Here is a 14,025-nt window from a genome sequence, read left to right as displayed (position 1 = left end):
TCACACCCCCATTCAACCCACCTGAGAGAGTGTGCAACATAGAGGCAGAAGGTACCTGAGAAAGAGAATGAGATTGGCAGAAAGTCAAGGAGAGGCATAGAGAAAGAGACTATGTTTACTCACCCATCTGTCTCAGCCTTACACACACACACACACACACACACACACACACACAGTCCCCTACCTGTACTGTACACAGCTAAACACACCCTATCCAAGCAGAGTTTCGTTCACATAATTTCCTCTATATGCCTTTTTCAATGGAAACGGAGAGAAAGGGAAAAATGACAAACGGAAGTCACTGTTTGATTTTCCACCGAAGCCTAATCACCATATTCCCATAGAAAGCCTTGAATCATCCACAGAACTAATAAGTGCTCTACACACATCTACACACGTTTACCGTACACACATTTCATCTCCTCTAGGTATCATTTATATTCTGTGTCTATTTTATTTATGTATATTTGCTAACCTTAGTTATGTAATGGAAACAGAAGTAGTTTTTTTCTGATTTGTGGGGAGCCTCAGGTCTCATCTGCTACAGAGTCAAAGTAATTTAGTAATTTAGCCATACTTCCCTTCCCATCTCCAGCCAGTAACAGCATTATAGAGTAGCCCAGAGTAGGGTTGTGTTCATTTGGCAGAAAACAGAAGACAATGGACTGAAACAGGGTGAGACAACCTGGACTTAAGGAGTCCCCTGATAAACAACACCCTATATGAAGAAGACTAGGGATTGTGAAGGTCTTTATGAAAGTAAACTATGGCTCACAGAGACAGATTGCAAAGACATCATGAATAGTATTACGTATTTGATCATCGCAAACATATTGTGATGTCTTCATATGTAATCTGTTTCAGCTGACTGGTGTTTTATAGCACATAGCAACACCTTGTGACTGGAGAGTCACTCTTTCTCTCTGACACTGTCTTTTTCCTATTTTTACCTCTCTCTCTGTCACCCTATTGCTGTCTCTCTCTCTCTTTCTCTCTCTGTGTCTCTCTTTGTGTGCGTGTGCCCATTGTTATTACGCCGTAGTTTCCATCGTCTCTGACCAATCCTGATGTGTGTCCTCTGTGTTCTTTCTAAAATAAGATGTACTAGAGATGACATTGTGAGTGTTAGAATGAATGCACGTGCTAAATAGGGACTAGCAAGGAGAGGCATCAAATTGGGAAAAAGCTATTGGAAGTTCACTTCAATTCACTCGAAACAAATTGGGAAAAAGCTATTGGAAGTTCACTTCAATTCACTCGAAACAAATTGGGGAAAAGCAATTGGCAACATGTTGACAGGGCAGATGGCGGACCAATTGACCCTGGACAGAGATGGAGGGAATGAGAGAATGAAATGACAGAGAGAAAGATGAGAGTTTAATGAGTGGAACACATGCCCTGGAAGCATCTGGTCACTTGCTTGATTGTGTCATCAGCTGATGGGGTTATGGAATACAGATGTATTACATAGAGAATGCTCTGTAGATCCATTTACCCTGTGTGTGTGTGTGCACATTAGTGTCTGCATGCATGCATGTGCGTACTATCATGCACGCAAGTCTCTCTCTCTCTGTCTGTGTGTGTGTGTGTGTGTGTGTGTGTGTGTGTGTGTGTGTGTGTGTGTGTGTGTGTGTGTGTGTGTGTGTGTGTGTGTGTGTGTGTGTGTGTGCAGTCCCATTCATCTTGAGGAGGAAACCTCATCACCGACTCTATTGGGTTATGACTAGTGCTGGGAGAGACCATAGAAAGATAAAAAATTTGACTGTGATACAAATGTCTTCTGGGTTGGAGTGCTTCTTTTCCAGGCAGGTAGCACATTGCCTATTGACAGAATACTTTGTCTTAGGCACTCAATGGAGTAGGCTATATCACCGGAAACGTATTTCCTGAATTGATTTGATTGAATACAGTAGATATTCATCCAGCGGATCAGCCAGTGAACCGTTCATGTCACGTATTCATCAATTTTGTTTGTCTTACAGAGCTCCCTTATTGTTTTGTGGGGAGTTTTTTCCTTCCTCCTACATGTTGGCAAACAAAACAAAGACAAAAAGGTGTTTGATCAGTAACTAGGGGCCACCGGTTCTCTCATGATTACGGATGGATTACCGATTGATAGTTTCGATCCCCTGCACAAATTATACAGTGTTTGTCTCCATGGTCGATTCGTGGAGTCATACTGTAGCAGCACTGACAACAGTTTGAATGGAAAGCACTGCTGCTGTTTTTGTAGGTTTGAATTTCAAAATGGGATGCAGTCCTCTGTCCTTCTGTCTCATTGAGTGGGGAGAAGGTCAAGGTTCTCTCGCTCTATCTCTCTCTGTTCTCTCCCTCTCCTTCCCTCTCGCTCTTCTTCCCTCTCTCTCTTCTCTTTCCCTCCCTCTCCTTCCCTCTCGCTCTTCTCTTCCTCTCCTTCCCTCTCGCTCTTCTCTCTCACTCCCTCTTTCCCTCTTTCTTTTTCTCTCCCTCTCCTTCCCTCTCTCGCTCTTCTTTCTCCCTTTCCCTCGCTCTACTCCCCCTTCTCCCTCTCCCTCCTTCTTCCAGTCAATACTCAACAGTCCTGTCCCAGAAGTGATCTCACAGCTGGTCTCCATGTTTGATTGGCTGAGACATGCTTTGGAACACGTATGAGTAAACAGTTATGGTGAGTGCTCCTATTTACCCTACTGGATTGATAAGGCTGATAGGCTCTCTGTGGACACAGCAGCAGACCGATGGAAAATCATTACATGGGTTATGGGTCCATTTGTGGGTTTAAGGCTGAAAGTAAGCGAAGTTGATTCAAGCTTTGATTTAGCATTCATTGCTTCCTTGAGTACATTCGGATATGTATGTGTCATCTTTCCGTGGGTGGTATATCTATAATTCTACTCATAGAATTATACTAGTTAATTCATTCAAAATGTATCATTATATGTGTAATATCCTTGATGTAACGCAATCAGACTGTGATTGCTAAGATTATAGAGATATTCCTGTCTTGTGGTTACATCTCAATCATAGAAAGAGTTAAAGTGAGTCACGCAAGAACACCAATTAATTAAACCGACTTCCATTAGCATTTCCACTCTCAATGAGGAAGAGGAGGCTCAATTTAGAGCTCTCATCTTGACTGACAGGCAGCAGGTACAGTACCAGTTAAAACTTTGGACACACCTACTCATTCAAAGGTTGTTATTTTTCTACATTGTAGAATAATAGTGAAGACATCAAAACGATGAAATAAAACATATGGAATCATGTAGTAACCAAAAAAGTATTAAATAATTCAAAATACATTTTAGATTTTAGATTCTTCAAAGTAGCCACCCTTTGCCTTGACAGCTTTGCACACTCTTGGCATTCTCTCAACTAGCTTCGTGAGGAATGCTTTTCCAACAGTTTTGACTGGGTTCCCACATATGCTGAGCACTTGTTGGCTGATTTTCCTTCACTCTGCAGTCCAACCCATCCCAAACCATCTCAATTGGGTTGAGGTCAGTGATTGTGGAAGCCAGGTCATTTGATGCAGCACTTCACCACTCTCCTTCTTGGTCAAATAGGCCTTACAGTCTGGAGGTGTGTTTTTGGTCATTGTCCTGCTGAAAACTAATGATAGTCCCACTAAGCGCAAACCAGATGGGATGGCGTATCACTGAAAAATGATGTGGTAGCCATGCTGGTTAAGTGTGCCTTGAATTCTAAATAAATCACTGACAGTGTCACCAGCAAAGCACCCCCACACCATCACACCTCCTCCTCCATGCTTCGCAGTGGGAACCAGACATGCAGAGATCATCCATTCATCCTACTCTGCATCTCGCAACGACACGGAGGTTGGAACAAAAAATCTCAAATTTGGACTCATCAGACCAAAGGACAGATGTCCACCGTTCTAATGTCCATTTCTCGTGTTTCTTGGCCCAAGCAAGTCTCTTCTTCTTATTGGTGTCCTTTAGTAGTGGTTTCTTTGCAGCAATTCGACCATGAAGCCTAATTCATGCAGTCTCCTCTGAACAGTTGATGTTGAGATGTGTCTGTTACTTGAACTTTCTGAAGCATTTATTTGGGCTGCAATCTGAGGTGTAGTTAACTCTAATGAATTTATCCTCTGCAGCAGAGGTAACGCTGCGTCTTACTTTCCTGTTGCGTTCGTCATGAGAGCCAGTTTCATCATTGCGTTTGATGGTTTTTGCGACTGCACAAGGAACTTTCAAAGTTCTTGAAATATTTCGCATTGACTGACCTTCATGTCTTAAAGTAATGATGGACTGTCGTTTCTCTGCTATTTTGAGCTGTTCTTGCCATAATATGGACTTGTTCTTTTACCAAATAGGGCTATCATCTGTATACCACCCGTACCTTGTCACAACACAACTGATTGGCTCAAACGCATTAAGAAGGAAAGAAATTCCACAATTAACTTTTAACAAGGCACATCTGTTAAAATTGAAATGCATTCCAGGTGACTACCTAATGAAGCTGGTTGAGAGAATGCCAAGAGTGTGCAAAGCTGTCATCAAGGCAAAGGATGGCTACTTTGAAGAATCTCAAATATAAAATATATTTTGATTTGTTTAACACTTTTTTGGTTACTACTTGATTCCATGTGTGTTATTTCATAGTTTTGATGTCTTCACTATTATTCTACAATGTAGAAAATAGGAAAAATAAGGAAAAACCCTTGAAGGAGTAGGTGTGTTCAAACTTTTGACTGGTAGTGTATGTCAGAAACACTCTGTTTTGTAACAGGATGTCACGTATACTCCCTCTCTGGCCTCTAGGTCACCAGACTGCTGATTATTATGCACACCTGTCACCATCGTCACGCACGGCTACACTTATAGACACTCCCCTGGACTCCATCACCTCTTTGATTACCTGCCCTATATATGTCACTCCCTTTGGTTCCTTCTCCAGGCGTTATTGTTTCTGTTTCCGTTTCATGTCTGTGTGCTGTTAGAGTTTCTTGTTTCGTATTATGTTTCGTTTATTTATTAAATATTCACTCCCTGTACTTGCTTCCCGACTCTCAGCGCACATCGTTACACAGGACGTCTCGAGTCAAGCCCGACAACAACGAGGGTTATAAAAACAATACGATCAAGTAGGCTACTCTATTGTTAATCATCTTTGAAACATATGACCACCAAGCAGAATGGGTATTAGACCAAACCTACATCATCTGTGGTTAAACCACAGAGGCAGAAACATTGTATGTCTGAGGGGACTGTTATGGAGTCTAGTTGATAAGTAATCGACTAGCTGGGCTGTTCCCCTGACTCTGTGTGTAGGGACTTATACAATGCTTGAACAAGGCTATTGAACTTGACATTGGTGTCGGTCTTTATTCTTTTATCCAACATATCATACTGAAACAGGGATCTGTGACCATGTTCTATTTCCTCAGGCGAAACCACATTGGGCTGCTGTTGTGTTCTTGCAGCATGAGGCTTCTTGTCAAGGGGTTGAGGAGAACAGATTATCATCACATCACACCATGACAGGCCTTACACAACGGATCACCATGGACGCAGACTTCTGTCTGCGCCTCAAGTTTATCCCGGGTCTATATGAAGCTGATGTCTTATATTCACTCTCCATCAAGAAGGATAAAGTGTGTGCATTCAGAAAGCTAAGTAAGGGCACAGAAAGCCCAGGATATACAGGTACACTTGCATACACATGCATGCACAAACACATACACACTCAGGCACTCACATACACACTTGTGTGTGTATAAGTGTACTGTATGTGTCACAGATGGGACCTATTTGCATGCCGACTAAGTAAAGCCTTTTTATTGGTTAATTGACAGATCATGTGATTTTAACTCTATGATATTGGGCATGTTCCTTTGCTCAGTCATTGCAGATGCATGCCAGATCTCACAATGCCTGGATAGGTATTTTACGTATCAGCTAACCACATAATATGTTATAGCAATCTGGTGCCCAACGGCACAGTCGATGATCAGGCACGCAACCATTGGTTGATGCATGCAACGTCTGATTAGGGAAACACTATCTTTAATTCTGTGTAAACCCCCCATGTTTTTGTGTTCCAGGCAGACGCCCACAGGAAGGGATGCAGTCCAGAGGCATGGTGGCTCTATGTCTGGTGAGAGCACACAGCTAATGGAGTTTAAGCTTAAATGAGAACTTGAGGAAATTGATGCCTGCCTCCTGGTCTGCACCAATTCCTATGCCCCTTTCGTTTTCTTTGATGTGTTGGTATGTTTTTGTGTGATTGTAACTAGCATGGTTTTTAAAGTAAGAGAAAATTATATTTATGGAACAATGTATATAAATAAATAAATTGAACGGAATTGAGATAGATAGGCCAATACAGAGTGATACGAATTTGTGCTTCAGTAAGGTTGGCTTCTTAGCATATATTGCCATGGTTATCAACTGTGATACCAAAGAAGAAGCAGAAGAAGTGCGCTCATATATTCAACGTACTCCAGTGCCGCATGAACATTTTACGCTCCGTAGCATCCCTTCCACTGCCATGGGGGTAGTGTTGTGTAGGTCCAGGAGTCCAGGTGAGTCCAATGAGCGCTGCTGAGCATAATGATAGTGACCGTAATGAAGGGCAGCCTGGCACCCTTGAATGCCAGAGAGGGAGAGCGGGAGCAGGCGTGACAGTACCCCTCCTCTAGGGACACCACCCGGCGTCCCACCTGGGCGAGCCTGACGGGCCAGCCGAGGCATGGGCGCGGGACGAACCGGTAGAGGTGTGGGAGCCTGGCGATCCGGCTGAGGCGTGAAAGCCTGACGTTCCCGCTGAGGCGTTGCAGCCCGATGAACCGGCTGAGGCTCTGACGGAGTATAATGTACCTTCAATATTCAGATATTCTCCAGGCCTTTACTTCATGTCTTTCACTCTATTAACTGCCTTTTCCCATGATCATTCTCATTACGTTTGTAAATATTTTAATTAGTGTAATTAGATGTTGATCGTATAAAGAAATTGTGTTTAATTTTTTTCTCCTACAAAGTGGGATCCAATTGATTCTCAACATATTAATTCCTTCAGATAAGTCAATTATTAGTATTGTTCAATTTTTTTGTCTTATAGAGTTATTGCTAAATAACTCAGAAATCAGGTCTTCTTAGAATACCGTTTTTGTCCAATACTGGATGGGTGCCCCGTTTCATAGTAATAAGTCTACATAAGTCCGTCAGTGCTTTAACATAACAACCTCTTCTGTACTTATAGGGACTTCAATGTGCTTCATTCTATAGCTAGAGGTCTCCTGATATCTCCATGAGTGATAAGTATACTTTTTGTATTTATCTGTTGTCTACTACTGTGTTTTTGCTAGCTAGGGCCATCTACTTTAAGTGCTGCCTGTAGTCCACTAGGCATGTGAACTGCTGACTGCTATTAACTTGCAGATGATTGTTGACACATCCAGCAGGATTAAGGGGCAGGGCAATTTGTGACTGTTGTTGTTTTGGTAATCAGTAGCTGTATTGGAAGGGGATTGGTTTCCTCTCTCCTAAGCAATTAGTACCGAGAGGTGTGCTCTTCACCTTTGCAAGGCAATTAGCAACTAGTATTAGTACTTCCGTCTCCCCTCTTTTCTCAGCAGAAGCTGTAAGTGGCGGTCTCATTGCAAAACTGTAGCTGTTTACATACCACCACAGGCAGAGGCTGGCACCAAGATAGCGTTGAATGAGCTGTATTCTGCCATAAGCAAACAAGAAAACGCTCACCCAGAGGTGGCGCTCCTAGTAGCCGAGGACTTTAATGCAAGGAAACTTAAATCCTTTTTACCTAAATTCTATCAACATGTTAAATGTGCAACCAGAGGGAAAAGAACTCTGGACAACCTATACTCCACACACAGAGATGCATACAAATCTCTCCCTTGCCCTCCATTTGTCAAATCTGACCATAATTCCATCCTCCTGATTCCTGCTTACAAGAAAAAATTAAAGCAGGAAGCACCAGTGACTAGATCAATAAAAAGTGGTCAGATGAAGCAGATGCTAACCTACAGGACTGTTTTGCTAGCACAGACTGGAATATGTTCCGGGATTCTTCCAATGGCATTGAGGAGTACATCACATCTGTCATTGGCTTCATCAATAAGCGCATCGATGACGTCGTCCCCACAGTGACCGTACGTACATTCCCCAACCAGAAGCCATGGATTACAGGCAGCATCCGCACTGAGATAAAGGCTAGAGCTGCCGCTTTCAAGGAGCAGGACTCTAACTTGGAAGCTTATAAGAAATCTCACTATGCCCTCTGACGAACCATCAAACAGGCAAAGCATCAATACAGGACTAAGATCGACTCGTACTACATCGGCTCTGACACTCTTCGGATGTGGCAGGGCTTGCAAACCATTACAGACTACAAAGGGAAGCACAGCCGAGAGCTGCCCAGTGACATCAGCCTACCAGATGAGCTAAACTACTTCTATGCTCGCTTCGAGGCAAATGACACTGAAACACACATGAGAGCACCAGCTGTACCGGAAGACTGTGTGATCGCTCTGTGACTGTGTGATCGCTCTCCACAGCCGATGTGAGTAAGACCTTTAGACAGGTCAACATTCACATTTGATTTGATTTGAAAACTAAGACCATTGCCCAAAGAAAGACAGTTCTTCAGAATTAATCGAGGAAGGCTCCACACCACTTTCTCACTTTAGTATCTTACGTAGTTATTTTCCGATAAAATGTTGCTCTTTTGTAGCTTTTGGCATCTATGCGTGTGTTTTCTATACCTGTTCGGTCCTCTCCATGTAGGCTTTACAGATGCTCCCCACACCTTGGCTGTAACCCTTATAATTTAGTGTACCCTGCGCACACAACCCATGGGGAATTCCTGGTCTCTGGCAACATTTGGATCTGCCGATCTGCGGTCAAGAACGCAGAGTTCATCTTAGCCTATGCTGCCCTTCAGTCCCTTGACTTTTTGGCCCTGACCGAGACATGGATCACTCCAGAGAACACTGTTACTCCAGCTGCTCTCTCTTCATCTGACTATGTTTTCTCTCATAGTTCGAGAACATCTGGTCGTCGTGGTGGTGGCACAGGTCTACTAATTTCTCCTAAACTGAGATTTTCTCTTCTCTCCTTCTCTCACCTGTCCATCTGCTCATTTGAATTCCATGCTGTCACTGTCACTGTAACATTGTTGTCATCCATCCCCCACCAGGTGTCCTTAGAGTTTCTCAATGAGCTTGACATCTTGATAAGCTAATTTCGTGACGATGGCTCAACACTCTTGGTGACTTCAATCTCCCGACATCTGCTTTCGATACATTTCTTTCCAACTCTCTTTCCCCTCCTTGCCTCTTTTGACCTCACCCTGTCCCAGTCCCCTCCCACTCACAAGGCAGGCAATAGGCTTGACCTCATCTTTACTAGAGGCTGTTCGCCTAATAATCTCACTGCAACCCCCCTTTCAGATCTCTGATCACTACTTTGATTACTTTTCTGTCTCCCTTTCCTCCAACCCCAGCCACTCAACCCCTACCCAGATGGTTATGCGCCGTCACAATCTTTGCTCTCTATCTCCCACTACTATCTCTTCTTCTATTCTATCATCTCTCCCTTCTGCTAAATTCTTCTCCTTCCTGTCTCCTGATTCTGCCTCTTCGACCCTACTCTCCTCCCTTTCTGCATCATATGACTCGCACTGTCCCCTTTCCTCCCTGATGGCTCGGCCCTTCCCTCCTGTTCCGTGGCTGAGTGACTCATTTTGAGCTTACAGAACAAGGCTGCGGGCAGCTGAGCGACAATGAAGGAAAACTAAACTTCTGGAGGACCTATCATCATTTCACTACCTCCTCTCTACCTTCTCTTCCTCTGTATCTACTGCTAAAGCCCCTTTTTATCATTTTAAATGTCAAGCTTCTGCCTTTCACCCTAGGAAATGCTTTTCCACCTTCTCTTCCCTTAATCCTCCACCTCCTCCCTCTCTGCAGACTACTTTGTCAACCACTTTGAAAATAAGGTTGACTACATCCACTCCTCATTCACTCAGTCTATTGAATCCACCGGTCCCACTCACACAACTACCCTATGCCTTGACCTCTTTCTTCTCTCTCTCTCTGCGACGAGTGAGGTCCGGCCGCCTGACAACCTGCCCACTCGACCCCAACCCCTCCTCCCGTCTCCATACCATCTCCAGAGACCTTCTCCCATTCCTCCATCAGCACATTCTTGACCTTTGGCTGCGTCCCATCTGATTTCAAAATGGCCCGATTCACTCATCAAGAAAACAACATTAGACTCATCTGACGTCAAAAACTACAGACCTGAATCCTTTTCTTTTCTTTCCAAAACACTTGCGCGTGCTGTCTCTGACCAACTCTCTTGCTATCTCTCTCAGAACGATCTTCTTGACTGTAACCAGTCAGACTTCAAGTTGGGTCACTCAACCGAAACTGCTCGTCTGTGTCACGGAGGCTCTCCGCACTGCCAAAGTTGACTCTCTCTCCTCTGTTCTCATCCTCCTAGATTTATCCGCTAACTTCAACACCAACAATCACATCCCCCTCAGGGCTGGGCGTCTCAGGCTCTGCAGACTCTTGGATTGCATTCTACCTGGCAGGCCGCTCATACCAGGTGACGTGGAGATGATCTGCAGCACGTACTCTCACTACTGGTATCCCCCAGGCTTCCGTCATATCCTCACATGGTCTCTCCTATCATTGCTATGCAGATGACACTCAACTACTTTTTTCCTTCCCCCTTATGACACCTAGGTGGCGACACGCATCTCTGCATGCCTGGCAGATATCTCCATTTGGACGTCGGCCCAACACCTTACCCTCAACTAGACGGAGCTGCTCTTCTTCCTGGGGAAGGCCTGCCCGCTCCAAGACCTCTCCATCAAGGTTGAGAACTCCACAGTGTCCCCCTCCCAGAGCGTAAAGAACCTTGGCGTGACCCTAGACAACACCCTATCGTTCTCTGCAAACATCAAAGCAATGACTCGCTCCTGCAGGTTCATTCTCAACAACATCCGTAGAGTATGACCCTACCTCAGACAGGAAGCGGCGTAGGTCCTAATCCAGACGCTTGTCATCTCCTGTCTGGACTACTGGCCGAGCTCCCTGCTTGTGCCAACAAACTCCTGTGGAGCAAACGGAAACGTAAGTGCAACTTCCCATCCCTACCTTCAGGCTATGCTCAAACCCTACACCCCAACCTGAGCACTCCATTCTGCCACCTCTGTTCTCTTGGCCCTCCCACCCCTAAGGAAGGCCAGCTCCCCCTCAGCCCAGTCCAATTTCTTCTCTGTCCTGGCACCAAAATTGTGGAACCAGCTTCCCCCTGAAGCTAGGGCAACAGAGTCACTGCCCATCTTCTGAAAACATCTGAAAACCTACCTCTTCAAAGAGTATCTTAAATACCCCCCCACCCCCCAAAAATACTTTTGTGAATTAACATTCACACTTCACTTTTCTACCCCCTTACTTGCTCTGACCTTGTTGATAGCTACACTATTGAGGAAAAATGTATATATACGCTGAACAAAAATAAACGCAACAATTTCAACGATTCAACTGAGTTACAGTTCATATAAGGAAGTCAGTCAATTGAAATAAATAAATGAGGCCCTAATCTATGGCTATCATATGACTAGGCATGGGCGCAGCCATGGGTGGGCCTGAGAGGGCACAGGCCCACCCACTGGAGAGCCAGTCCTGGCTAATCAGAATCAGTTTTGGCAAAGGAAAAAGGCTCACTAACACAGATGTAAACAAATTTGTTCACAAAATTTGAGAGAAATAAGATATTTGTACTAATGGAACATTTCTGCCATCTTTTATTTCAGCTCACAAAACATGGGATCAACACTTTACATGCTGCACCTAGCTGTCATAAGATGAATGCACTAACTGTAAGTCGCTCTGGATAAGAGCTTCTGCCAAACAACTAAAATGTAAATGTAAGCAACTTGAATGATAAAGTGACCCTTACAGAAGGCTTTGATGTTAAGGTATTGGTTAAAAGACATTGCTGCAAATGCATTGATTTAAAGGTATTTATTTTGAAGGCATTGCTGTTCTGCACCTGTTCTCTCATGTGGTAGCCCTCTCTATCTCTCTCTCGCTTCCTCGCTCTCCCTCCTGTGAAGACATTGTGTTAGTGTGGAGGAGTGACTAGGGGCTGAATAGAGAAGAGCGGAGGTTAGCTACTGTTGTTACATAATCATCAAATCAATGCATTCCTCTGGCTTCTGTGGACACGACTGAGGCTCTCTGTTCCATACAATACTCCCAGGTGAAAACAGGAAATGAAATGTCAAATATGTAATGACATAATGTAATGATATATTGTAATGGAGCTGACAAACATTGGCATATCAGAAAGGACCTTGACCAGCAAGACTGGGAGAGTGAAAAACAGATTGTGCCTTTTGTTACTGTATATTTTTCCCTTATATACTGGGTATGAGTCATGATGTACTGTACAAACATCCATTTTACTGAGTGGGAGTTGGTCTTTTCAATCAACTGAAAGAGGTTTTTTAAAGGTAGTGCCACCAAATGCTGCGGAAATATTCATATGGTTAGTGTGTTGTTTAGACACGTATTTTAGAAATTCAGTGTGCAACTATGTGAAAACGTCAGAGCAAATGGACAATCAAGTTGTTTAAAAAGAAACAAAGAATTGTATTGAATGAAAAATACTGTAAGTGCATCACCGTGCCTAGCTCAATTGTACAGCTGAAGTTTCTAACATAGACCTGGATCATTCTTTATTCCATGACATTGGTTTTAAGTCAGTCAGAATTCATAAAGTCATGCTCCATGTTTACCTGTTAACCCATTTTCAGGTTGAGAGCAACAGTTTAATTTTAGAGCATCCAAATATAGGCCTTATTTCTTAGAAATTCCTAGAATGTTGTCTAATGTCTGCTATACGGCTACGGCAAAAATAAATAATGTCTCTACTTTCTACAGAGATAACCATCCTCTCCATATCGTCATGGCAACCATCTGATATGTCTGACTAGCTAACTTCATCCTTTTCTTTGTCAATATTTTTTTTATAGCCTCCCACCCTGAATAAACAGACCTCTCATTTCCTCTTGACCTTCATCCCATCTTCCAATGAAAACTCACCTTGAAGTTGACCTAGGATTAACCATGCAATATTTGAAGCCATGGCTGTTGTGTGTGACTTACAAAACTCCAAAAAGCCAGCTGTGTTTTACAGTGAAACATTAGTTAAACATTGTGGGAACACTTTCTATGAGCCACCAGTGTATAATGCATTTAACCAAGGTTACAAAAAGTTCTTGTTTTTAAAATCGTGGGATCTTAAATGCTACTATTTTTGAAGCTATTGTATCTTAATTGGTACCAGACTGAGGTTGCAAAACTACAATCTCTCTCCTCTTCTGGCTCTATGCTAAAGAAGACCCAACGATTACCGCTGGTTACATTACTTTGTCAGGACTACTTTAAAATCTTGGTAATTCAATACCTGTCCAAGAGATGGGCAGAGTGCATTATGCAACCACCCACGAGAAACAAAAGTAATCAGATTTCGCCCCCGCAATCAACATTAAGTCTTGACCTGGGCAGAAAGCATCTCTTGTCAGCTGCGTACCACAGTTTCGCGGAGCAGTTTTAGAGCTAATTTCCTATAATTCGGGGGGGGGGGGGGTGCACCATAGAAATCCTATTAAATTACTAGAGGGGGGCTGTCATAAATCCTTGAAGTTCCAGAATGGGGTGAACATGGCAGCCATATCGGTCAGGGAGAAATCCAAACCAGTCTAATTGGAATGAATGGCAATAGAGGCACAATAAAGATTTTACTTATGCAGGAAAATTAAACAAAGGCATGTGATTTATCAGAAATTGTGTAATAGAATTATTGTCAACCTAAAATATTGTCATATAAATCATTTATACAGTTTACACAGGTTTTATACACATTTTCTGTATAAATAACCTGGTAGTAGACATTGGCAGTAGAATGGCCTTACTGAAGAGTTCAGTGACTTTCAACGTGGCACAGCCATTGAATGTCACCTTTCCAACAAGTCAGTCTGTCA

Source organism: Salmo salar, chromosome ssa19 (assembly GCF_905237065.1).
Source record: "Salmo salar chromosome ssa19, Ssal_v3.1, whole genome shotgun sequence".
Taxonomy (NCBI): domain Eukaryota; kingdom Metazoa; phylum Chordata; class Actinopteri; order Salmoniformes; family Salmonidae; genus Salmo; species Salmo salar.
This window is presented reverse-complemented; position numbering follows the sequence as displayed.